The sequence below is a fragment of the Marmota monax genome, unplaced genomic scaffold (assembly GCF_021218885.2).
Source record: "Marmota monax isolate L192 unplaced genomic scaffold, Marmota_monax_Labrador192_F-V1.1 WCK01_AAM20220418_F8-fsc00033, whole genome shotgun sequence".
Lineage (NCBI taxonomy): Eukaryota > Metazoa > Chordata > Mammalia > Rodentia > Sciuridae > Marmota > Marmota monax.
Window position 1 is genome coordinate 2544606 of NW_026694282.1, and position 12279 is coordinate 2556884.

Consider the following 12279-nt stretch of genomic DNA (forward strand, 5'->3'; position numbering starts at 1 on the left):
AGTACTTTCACCCCAGACTTGTTTGTTTAGTAGATTCAGAAGACTCAAGCTCTGTAACTCATTTTCTCCTGTCTTGATACAACTTGGCAAAGCAAACAGGATCCTCCTCCTTGGCCCTGCTCATCAGCTCCGAGACCCACCCTATCCCCTAGAGACAGGAGCACCCTCCTGGGCTCCCATGGAGAGAGTCCCCAGACACGCGGTCCTACAATTACTATTGCCCCACTGGCCTGGTTCACAAATGAGTTTGGTCACAATCACCTGGGAAGCCTGTTATAAGTGCAGATTCTAGGTTGCCAGCCCCAGAGGCCTGGGTGGGATCTTCACTGAATCTGTAGCAAGTTTCCAGGTGAGTCAGACAATTGGTGAGAGTGGCTGGTCTGCCTGGGACAGCTGCGTGGGAAGGCCTTTCTGCAGCGAGCTGCTCCGTCCTCCCTCCTCTGGTTCCCCCAAAGCAGCAGGTGCAGACATTTGCTAACAGAAGTTCTTTGCTATATGTCAGAGCATTTTACAACTAGCTTTCTGCAGAACAGTAAAAAACAAAAGAGTTCAACTTAAATAGAGCCAAATAACTTTTACCGGAGCAGTAAAGTCATTTCCTCTCTGAGTTCTGCTCTGGGGCAGATCTAAGGAGCTTGGTTCACTCTGGACCCTTTGGCAAATTTATCCTGGGGGCCCACCTTTTGCAGGATTCACCCTGCAAGAGAACCTGGACTACTAGGTGGGATCTCCCTGGCCTGTTTTGGATCTGTGTCCTCAGGGGTGAGTGGGGACTGGCTGAGGCCTCAGGTCAGTTGGGTAGCAGAGCCTCATGTCCCCCTGTCTGGCTCTGTTCCACCTGGTGGCCTTCGGAGCTCAGCAACATGGGTGGTCTGTGTGCTGGCAGAGTGCAAGGCTGTGGGAGTTCACAGCCCCCTCTGGGGGACATGACGAATGGCCTTGCTGACAAAACGTGGTCTGCTTTCCATCTCTGAGCCATGAACGGTTTCGTTTTCAAAGCACGAAAACAAACCACGGGAACCAGACACAACACATGCAGGCCACAAACTATACAGCCATTTTCTTGTCTCAAATAAGGGACCTGCAAAAGTGAAAGAAAAACGGCTTTGTTAGAATTCTTTGATGAAAAGCAAATACGCAAAACTCCACCAGAGGTTGTAATGAGACCCCCTTTGCCTTCCCTTGCTGGTCCTCCCCCTGCCCTGGTGAGGACTTGGTCCTCGCTGCTCGGCTGACCTACCTGGTGGTGGTCTTTCTAGGAACTTTTGCATTGTGTGCCCTGCCCCAGTGCTTCTCAGAGGTCATCAGGGAGTTGAGTAGGGTCAGGGACTGGGGGACATTGGGACAGGCCAGTGCTCTCAGTCCCTGCACCTGCCAGTCCTGTTTCTATCAGATTTATTTAAATTAGTATCATTAAAGTCTCTTTTGAAGAAAAGGGTTTGGCAGCTAAAGAACATTGGAGATATCCTCGACTACTCTGATCTCACAGCACTTTAATGAGCGGTTCCAGGGAAGAAAGGAGGAGGAAAGAATAGCCATTTGACAAGAAGTACCTTGATTTCTGTGCTTCTCCTCCTCCTGGTGGTTGTGCACCACCTCCCTCTTTCACCCTCTGCTCCTTCCTTTAGGGGTATGCATGATCATTTGAGGCTGAGTTATCAAGAGGTAGAAAGCAGTAGCAAAAGAATTATGTCTCTATGTATTGTGAATGACAAGACAGACCTGTTAGGAACCGATGCAATAGAGGAGTTCCCTACCTCTGGGATGCCAGGGTCCTGGGTGCCATGCTAGCTCATGGACACACAGTCTATCCTCTCTGTGTTCCTACAGCAATATGGAAAATATAGCTGGTAACTTGGGGTGCTGCCTACTTTACAATGGCTTGTCTTTCTATGTACCCGCAAAGAGTGCTCCTTATTGGCCATGAGTATTTTAAGTGGCTTTGTGCCACTAGCCATAGTTAATTGAGCCAAGCTGGACCAATGGATCCTTTCCTGTCGGGGGCCCGCCCTGAACAGGAGCTGAACACACCCCCTTAGCCTTGAGTAATGGGGGTGTGGAATTGGCATCGCACACAGTGCAAGGCAGGTGGGCTTCACCTTCGCTGGGCAAGGAAGTGCAGCTCTGGGATTGGGCTTCACCCAATGGGACTGGGCCACATCCCTGTGTTTGCCTTATTTGAGTGGAATTTTCTATCAAATGTCTTTCCCCTAAATAAAAACAGAGGTTCATTGTGCACTCACTCTCTTGCCTCTTGCCTCCCTTGTTCCCCTTGCCCTCCAGCGTGGTAGCTGAAGTCTCAGAGCTGTCCCTGAGCCCCCCAAAAGGTATTTCTGTGTTTGTGTGGTTTTTTAGTTGCCAGCCCAGCCAGCTGGTGACACTTTCCCTTGATAATGATCAAGACATGGACTCAGGCTGAGACAGGTGATGTAGTAAGAGGCAATAAAGCTATGGATAGAACGAACACTATGAGCAAAGGTGGGAAGACATAAATTATTATAGAGACTGGAGGGAGCACCCGGAGAGCTGTGGGCCCCTCTCTCATCAAGTTAAGGCATTTGACAGACTTTAGAGGTGTCTTAAACAGGAACATGAAATGATCAAATCTAGAATTTATAATGTTAAGTCTGGAGAGGTGGTTAAAAGGATCTCTCTGTAGATGGATCATTTGTTTACATCAGAAACACATTTATGGAATGAGTATACTCCTTGTGTCAAAGGAGAGGGGATAAGTTCCTAAATTGTGGCAGTGACTGTGAGGGAGACCAGTGAAGAGATTCACAATGCAGGCCCCACAGGACTTGGTGACTGATTTGACGCAAAGGTGAGGGAGCTGCAGGAGATCAGAATTACTTAGTACACAAAGGGACCTGGAGAGAGGGCCATTGTTCCACAGGAGATTCCTAGGAAAAAGAGCTCTTTGGGATATAGTGGGGAGTGGTGGGGATGTGTGTGGAAACCAGCTTTCTCCTTAAGGAAGGGGAGATTCTAACATTTCCGAGGACTTTCACTTAGTTAACCCACGTCATTTATAAAACTACCGTTCAAGCAAACAAGATGACAAGATGACATGAAACATTCACAGAGTGCTGAAGGAGGTCCTCAAAGAAGCATGCTATTAGAAAGGAGAGACACTCCAATGCTGGGAGCCATTAGCCAAGTAGGTATGACAATTTCCTTGCCAGCGTACCCCGTGTTGCAGTGACATTGAACGTAGGTGACCTTGTTCAAGGACCAAGGCGGATTAGGGCGTTCCCGGTTTAGGTTCCAGGTTTAAGGTTTAAGATTATTCCTGCTGGGAATAGGGCGTATCCTGCTGCCAGAGTTCCCCTTGAGTTCTCATGGGATTCAGACAGTATATTTTGGAGATAGAAGCCCAGTGGAGGTGGATTTGGGCAGAGAACGTGGATTTGGGCAGAGAACATGGATTTCCCCAGAACGTGATTGTAGAGTGCCGGTGTGAGTTCGGGAATAAAGAGTTGCTGTTTGAATCTACAAGCTGTGTGGTGGCTCGTGATTTTGTGCCCAGCCAGACTGCGGCACTCCAATACTGTTGTGGAATCCCTGTCAGGAGAGTTTTGCCCCTTGATGATCTAGAACTGGATCTGAAAGCAGTCACCTTCAGCAAGGGAGGGCTTCTTTAGGGAACATAGAGAAGACCTGGGTCCAATAAAATATGCAAGCCCAGCTTCTTATGGAAAGACACTCAGAAGATCTTATTTTCTGCCTGTTCTGTTCCCTATACTTTTCTTTTTAGAACTTCCCTAAAGTCTGTCTCCCATGTTTCTGAAATGCACTCTCTACCCTCTCTCCCTCTTTCCCTGTCTCTGACACACACACACACACACACACACACACACACACACACACTTTGAAATATGGAAAACTATAGGCTATTAGAATGGTCTTCTGCATCACTCCTGTAGAAATGGCAGAAAGATGTAGTGGTCAGGAATTGTAGGAAAATCAGGGGCTTTGGTGCCAGACAAACTTGGCATCAAATTCTGTATCCAAAATTGCCAGATATGATCCTGGTCAAGGTGCTGATTTTCTCTGAGTCCCAGTTTCTTGAAAATGGCATAGAACTTTTAGAATGTTGAAAGGGATATATATATGTGTGTGTGTGTGTGTGTGTGTGTGTATTATAAATATTGCAATGAAATGAATACTATGTGACTATACACTATGAAGGTTTCCCTGCTTCATTGCTCATCATTATAAATAATGGTCCCAGCTTATCCTCCAACAGGTGAAATTCTCTAGAAACAAAACTTTAGCAAATATCAGTGTGGAATTTATTCATGTTTTATTTAATTACTTGGAGCATTTAATGAAAGAATGAATTATTAAATGAGAACATTGATTGTTCCCTGTGTATGGCAAGAAGATCTCCTGTGTATGCTTAAAATAGCTCCATAAAATGTAGAGCAGGCCATAGTAAATTAAAGAAAGGAAGGAAAATAGAACAAGAATTGAAAATACAATTAGCTTGTAAGTCTGCATAAGATGACAGCCACACCCAACAACCCTGCACCCAGGACTTCCCGCTGTCTAGACCAGTGATGAGTGCAGACACAGAAGAGAGTTCAATGCTGCTACAAAAAGTTGAAGGTGTGTGAGTGCTTGGCTCATGGTGCTGAAGAAGCAGGCTCTGTGTGGTTAGGGTGCTCCTCTCCACCCCTCTACCCTACTGCACACACACTGTGTCCAAAGGCCTGCTCTTTGGCACCTCCGTGGGTTTGTCCAGTGGAAACCCTAGAGAGATATGAAAGGGAGGGAGAAATAAAGATCTGAAGTGTTTGTCCCCCTGGTCCTCTCAACTTAGGTCACTGCTGCTCTCCTGTGGTCTCTCTCTCCATGCCACATTCCTTCCTGTTCTAGAAACCACCACCTCCCTCATCTTTTTGGACCAAGAGTGGTAACAGGCCCCTTGATTTTAGACCTGGGGCACAGCTCTAATTGTTGTGTGGCCACTTTGCAGATAGTCCTTTTATTAAACCCTCTAGAGTCCTTCTAATTTGAGTGGGCTATCTATTTCCTGCTGGGACACGGACGGAGACAGTCGCTACTGATATGAGGTGGGTCTCCCTGTATCAACGGCTGAGAAAACTGGAGGAAAGGGGACAAAAAGAGAAACGAAACTCTGAAGGTAATGAAGAGTGTCGGGGAGAATAAAGGAGTAGAGAAGACAAGGTAAAAATTAGGGGACACCAACTGAGTGAAGGAGCCATGAATGGGAGAAAGGACTGAAGCACCAACCTGGCAGGCTGGGACTCACCAGCCCTTTAGAACATTCCAGGTGTCAAGTGAAAGCCACTTGAGCTGGTCCACTGGAGGAGCTAGAGTGTGGGGGCAAGGGTGAGTAGAATACTGGGTATGCCAGGGGCCTCTGAGCGCTTCACTGTGCTAAGATTCAATCATGGCCTTGATGGCTTCAGTTTACATAAGCTTATGTCTAGGGCATAAAGCTACATCATGAGCCACATATTCCAAAGGAGAAAGCAACATTTGCTGAGGTCCCACCCCTTGTCATAACAGCTGTATTTTAACCCTCATAGCAACCTGAAAGGAGAATCGAGTTCTTCCCATTTTGAGGATGGGGTGAGGAGGTGTTTACTGAAATTTAGTAACTTCCTGAAATTATACAGCAAGGGGCCTTCAGAAGTAGGAGCTGAGCACAGCTTTTCTGATTTCATTGGCCAATCTTCAAAAAGGAAGAAATCTTCTCCAGAATGATCCACAAACATTTCCAGTAGTCGAGGCATTATTGTACACATCCACATTCTCTTGGTTTTCTGGGGGCAAACCTGGTAAAGATGGCATTGTATATAAGGTACACCATTGACTCTGAGGCTCACTGAAGTACCTAAGTGCCTTTTTCTTAGTAGATCTGATCTATGTCATCTGTAAGGCTCCCAAGGCAGAGCAATATTGAGCTTTAAATAGAGAGGGCAGTGGTGGGAGATGGAGAGATGGACAGACACCCAGACCCTCATTTTCCCCTTCTCTGCACCCATGCCCTGTACTCCAGGTAATGGCCAGCTCTATGTTGGTACCAGTTAGTGTCATGTGAGGAAATGTTGTATGGGGTAGTAGTTAGAAGTATCCACTGTGAGAAAAGAGGACATGAAAACAATTAGCCAAGCCCTTCTAAGCAAGCGTTCCATTCAGGGCAATCCAACAGTTACAGAGAACATACACAGCGCAGTCTAATCAGTGCTGGGCTATCATTTAGCTGCGTGACTTTGGACTAGTTAATTAGCATTTCTTTCTTCCCAATGAAGAAATAAAAACTTACCCAGTCATTATGAAGATTGAATTACATTCATGAAAAATACAGTACCTGAAAAAAAAAAATAAGAAAAATACAGTGCCTGAAGTGTAGTGGGTCAGAATAAATGGTCATCAGTGTCATTCATCATCCTCATCACAGCCTGGTTCAGAGGATGTGTCAGTAAGAGCCTGATATTTAGAAAAATGTGCTCATTCTGAACAGTGTTTCTCAAGAGGAGTACCAGCAAGCTGGCTTGGGTTCTGCCTCTCAGTGTTGGGGGAAGCCACCTAATGTCCCCAAGCTTCAATTTTGGCACATGTAAATGGGGCTAATAATGTGTCAGCTTACCGGCACCCTGTGTCAATGAACTAGAGGAAATGAAGCCTAGTACCTTAGAACACGAAGTTTGAAAGTAGCAGGAGCACCCGTAAAGCATGCCACCACCAATCAGGTTTTTGACATCTTGAATTGCAATTTCAACAGTATGTGTTCCAGAACCAACATTTTAAAGATATATTTTCATTTCCAAAAGCAATTTCTTCACTCATTTTCCCTTGGAATGTCCCCCCTTGGAAGAAAGAGTCTTATAAGTGTTAGCCAGAGAAGGTGTGTAAATTGGGTTTGGAGATCAATAATGTCATAGTGTGCTGTGCACACATGTAGGTACATTATGTTCCATAAAGTTGAGGCTGTTCTGAGAATTCTCAGTCCCAAGTACTGGGGGAAACTCTGACATGGGATTGTCACTAAGGATATAATAATAAGCCAATGATGATATTGCCCCTCCTTGGGAATGTTTTCATTTGAGAAGGTTTTTATTTTAGTAATTTCTTTTAAAAAAGCACAAGGCAATATCAAATGCAGTTGATTCAAGAACAGTTTAATGAGTGACCATTATATGAAAGTCCCTAGGCTTGGAAACCTCACCTCTTTAAGGCTTATTTAAAATCTCAAATTTTTTGGACTGAGGATGTAGCTAAGTGGTAGAGTGCATACTTAGCATGTGTGAGGTCCCAAATTCAATTCCCCAGCATCATGAGCAAGAGAAAGACAAAACAAAACAAAAATGACCTCTTCCTTCTAAGTTCTTGTAGGTTTAATAAAACGAAGCAGCAGGTTTTTAGCTATCCTTACAGGAGTAAACCTCAGTATTCCTCTTAGAGGCAGCTGCACGTGCCAGTGAGGATGCACACTGTTCCCCTAATTTTATTATCCTAAATTTCATTTCAACAAAGAGGAACCAGGGCAGAGAAGTCTCCAGGTGACGTGTCATTATACGAACTCTCAGAAGGCTCTGGAGGCAGATGAGACGGTGAAGATATAGATGAATGAGATGAAGAAAGCTGATTGGACAGGAGATGAAGCAGCTGTGTCCGATGGACTCTGATGGGCCAATTTCTAAACATCTCTGATAGTTTTTCAAAGACCATCATTACAGGCATCCCTAGTGACCTCCGGAACAAGTGTCTGAGAAGCAGGCAGTGGAAGGACCTTTGTATGGGGTACATCAAGAGGACACTGACCCTCAGGGACATGCTCTGACTGGCCACCTTAGTGGCTTCTGATGGGGGCTAGAATTAGCACTGGTTGGCAGTAGGGTAGTGTCAGCCAGAAAGGGATGCCACAACCAAGCTGCTTCATAAAGATTGTGATGGAGAAAAAAAAAATGGACCCTCCTGTGCAAGTAGTTAAGAAATTCAGAACAGACATGAGACAAGTTGGTGTGTGTTGGTCAAATGTGAAGGAAATAAAAGAATGATTGTAAAACACCTACCCACCCTCTCAGTGACCATGACTTGGCTGTGGAAAAAGGCCAGCCTACAAAAAACCAGAGACGTTTTGAGAAACCAATGCTCTATGGAGATAGCTTTCAGGTTAAAAAAGAAAAAAGAAAAAAATATATATATATCTTACTAATCCCTGCTTTGCAAAAAACATCAGCAAGTGTGTGTAATACCAGCAAACCCTGAGCTCTCAATGAATCAGAAAACAATGGAAGCATTGTCTGAACTCACCAAATAGTCCTTCGCTCCCACAGTGCAGAACTCTCTAATCTGTGTGCAGCCAAAACTCAGCCCAATCTTATCGAATGAAATTGATTTATGAGAGGAAAAACCTAAAAAGGGAAGCAGTAAAATAATGATATTAATTCTAATAATACATTGACTAGTGTTCACATAAATCACCCTCTCTATTCAGATTGATTTCATAAATGTAAAAACTCCAGGAATAAGCCCATCTCCAGCACAGACAGCTACCAGGGCCTCCTCATGCAGATAGAACTCAGGAAAAAGGGTGGGGGGTCTGCTGGAAGTTCAGAGGAATTTTGCCTGAGAAAGGCCTGTGGGATCAGCCCCAGAGGTACCGATGTAATTGGCCACACACACAAATGTTGCCGCATCCGAACATTTTTGGCTACTCATGAAAGCTCCTTTCCTAGAGGCCACTTGAGTGTCCAAATAAAAGGGGATTTTTGTTAGTGAAAACTGGAAAGAATAACCCATCCAGGATCAGGCTAATAGGGCCTGGCCTGTTAAAATGTAGCACTGGGTTGGCCAGGGTTGGAAGTGTTACTGGCAGGGATTTGGAGCAGCCGTGGGGGAGTCAGGCATCACTCACAGGGAGAACTCCTCTGATGGTTCAGGGTTGCTTTACTCAGCCCAAAAGATCTTTTGCTGGGGGCAGGAATCTTTCACCTGGGGCAGATGGGAGAGAGTCTGGGGTTGTTCCTTCTTCCCTCTGGCCCAGATTCCACACCCCACCCATGAAGAGACTTTATGATCCTAGGGGAGGGGGGCTCTGTGGCTGGCCTGGTGCTGTGTGCTGCCTGGGAACAGCAATTGCTCTCTGTGAGTTTGCAGGGTGTTGACAGGCTTGGGCCCAGGGAACTAAGAGGGGAGCAGTGAAAGCTGTTTTGCAGAAATCAGGCCACAGAGGCCTTTTCTTATCACCAAAGGGCCCCTAGCTGAAGAAAACTTTGCTGCTGCTTGTTTCACAAAGGAAACTCTTTCCCCCAGTGCAGGCCCAGCTCAGCATTTGAATGGAGCAGAAGCCTGCTGGCTCTGCATGTATAGTTACTAGATAAAAAACAGAATGTCTGATTAAATTTGAATTTCAGGTCAATGTTGGATATTAGTTTGTATAAATGTGTTAAATATTGTATGGAAAATAATCATACTAAAAGAATTGTTTGGTTTTCTTTTTTCTGAAATTTGAATTTAACTTGGCATCCTGTATTTTTATTCCTCAAATGAGGCAGAATTCTTAGATGCTCCATGATGGCTCTTGCCCCTGAATCATCTCTTCTCTTGAAGGGAAGATGGAGCCCGTGGATACGATTCCTGTGATTATGTTATATTTCATGGCAGAGGGGATTTTTGTAAATGTGATTAAGGTTACTAATCAGTTGGTTTTGAGTTAATCCAAAAAGCAGATTATCTTAGGTCTAACCTAAGCATATCAACCCTGTAATTCTGAGAGGCCAGAAACAGGAAGTCAGAGACTCTAAGAAGTTGAGAATGTTCTGGTGGCCTTGGAGGAGCATACTGCTGTGTTGTGGACAAGGCCACAGGGCAGGGAGCAGCATCTAACCTTGAGGAGCTGAGAACAGCTCCTGGTAGATGGCTAGCAAGAAAACAGTGAACTTTAGCTCTACACCAAAATGAACTGGGTTCTGCCAACGACCTAAAAGAGCCTTAAAGAAGTCCCAGGCCTGAGAGAGCAGAAAAGATAGCAGGACTGGCCAACACCTTGATTTTACCCTGAGCACAGGAATCATCTGTCCTGTGCCAGATCCCTAATCCCTAGAAACCATGTGCTAAAAATGGGTTTTGTTGTAGGCTGCTAAGTTTGTGGCAATGTGTTATGCTGCAATAGTAACAGATACATTTGCTAAATTTGGCAGCCCTCTCTGATCCTATGGCCTCTATGATAGGGGTTCCTGGTAGAGGCAGCAAGGACAGAGAGGAAATGAATAACAGGGAGACAGATACACTAGACAAACTCTAGATTAGGGAACAGGATAGAACCAAGAGGGATGCTACAGCCCCCAGGCTTCCATTTGGAACTGAATACACACACACAGTCTCCCTCCCTCCTTCCCCCTTCCCCTTCTCCTCTCTCTTTCTCTTATATACCTCCTTTCCAGAAAGGCATGGAAGATGAGCTTGTCATCTGTCTCAAAAACAGATGCAGTTGCTAGTTCAGTAAGTAAACATGTGGTATCAGCCAAAGCCCATTACTCATCCAGAGCCATAAAAACATGCATTCCATTCAGGATAAATGTGTGAGTGTGTGTGTGTGTGTGTGTGTGCACGTGCACACACATTGGAGGAAGGTTATGAATATAAACAGAGAAGGTGAGAATCTGCCAGCCTAGACCCTCCCAGAGCATAGACTCAGCTTTTGTTCAGATCATGTAAATAAGCCCTCAGAGTCTAAAAGAAACTTGGATATACTTTTTAAGAGGGTCAGAAGACCTGTTTGTGTTTTTCAATTCTCCAAATGTTCTTTTGCTTATGGATTCCCCTAAAATGCCTTCCAGCGGTTTCTTCTGTCCCTCTGGCCTCACACTGCCCTTGAAAGTGGCTGGAGGAAACTCTTAGGTGTCAGCCAGTCAGTATGGAGAGGTTCTCTTTCATCCCCTGAGTGTCTGGAGATGCGAGTTTAATGAGAGGCATCGACCTTTGAATTATACAAATGGACCTCTTTAGCAATCACTTCCCTCCCCAGTCCATACCCACCCTCAGCTTTTAATCTTCTCAATTATATTTCCTTTTCATTGATTACTACTTTGCTAACTTTCAGATTGAGCAGGCAGTAAAACCTCAGCCACACAGGTAATGCAATTGCTTTTTGAGTCTGACGCCTGCATCTCACCTCCTGAGGGGCCCACAGCCCCCCTCTCAACCCTTTTTGGGTCTTGGCAGGTCCATCGGCCTTCAATTGATTTTGCAAGATGGCCCCTTCCATCCAGAGATCTGTGCAATCCTGGTTTAGAAGGAGGGGGGTTCAGTTGCGAGTTGTAAGTAGCAAAGAAGTGGGGGGTTTGCAGGCTGGCGAGTGTGGGAAGGGCACTCACAGACACTGGCAGCTTATAGCCAGGCCTGAGAGTGGGCAGGTGATGGCCTGGGAGCAGGGAGCCCTGGGTTTCTTTCCCACCTCTGCTCTGACTTTTTGAATGACCTTCACTGAACTACTTAACTTTCTGTGCTTTCCTCTTGGTGCCATCTGTAAGGGGGAAGACAATGGCACTTGTCTGTGAAAGTGCTTTGAGGGATACTGCATAAAAGATGTCATATAAAAGCAAGTGATGGACGCAGTTTCCCATAAAGAGCCCTTGTTTTCATCTGCGAGAGGCTTCATTTGAAGGCTAAGAAGAGAAATTGAGAAATTTCCTTGATATCTGAGGCCAGGCGGAGGACGTGGCTCCCGACCAGTGAGAAATCCCTTCTGTGGCTGGGGGCTCCAGAGCTGCTGCTGGGATGTCAGCTCCCGAGGGGCATGCTGGGAATTGGCTGGCGGAACAAGCAGCTCTGAGGTCTCTGTGCCGAGCAGCACCGAGGGCCATATCAGGATTAGCCAAGTGGCCTGACATGCGGCCAGGGGGGCTGCCTCCCAGTGATTTACGGGCATTGACGTGGGGACCCAGGAGGAAGGGGGGCAGAATCAGAGAAGTTTGGGGACATTTTCAAAACTGGAGGTCGTTCAGAGGAAATTACTCAATAAAAACCAGGTTTCTTTAACTGAATAGATCAATTTACAGCTCATAAGGTGGAAAAAGTCTGAGACTTCAAGATTCCGGCGGGTGGGTCTCCTACGGTTTCCTCCCTTGGCAAGGCGGCTGTGGCTTTGGCTCTCCCACCCGGGTGCCCCTTCTGTAGTATTCAGGGCCAGCATTTTTCTCTCATCTTGTTTCCCTCTTTCTCTGCTACTTAAATTTTTCTGGTTAGGATTCTTCCCCTCCTCTCTTCCTCCTTCAAGCCTCCCACCTTCAACCTCCACCT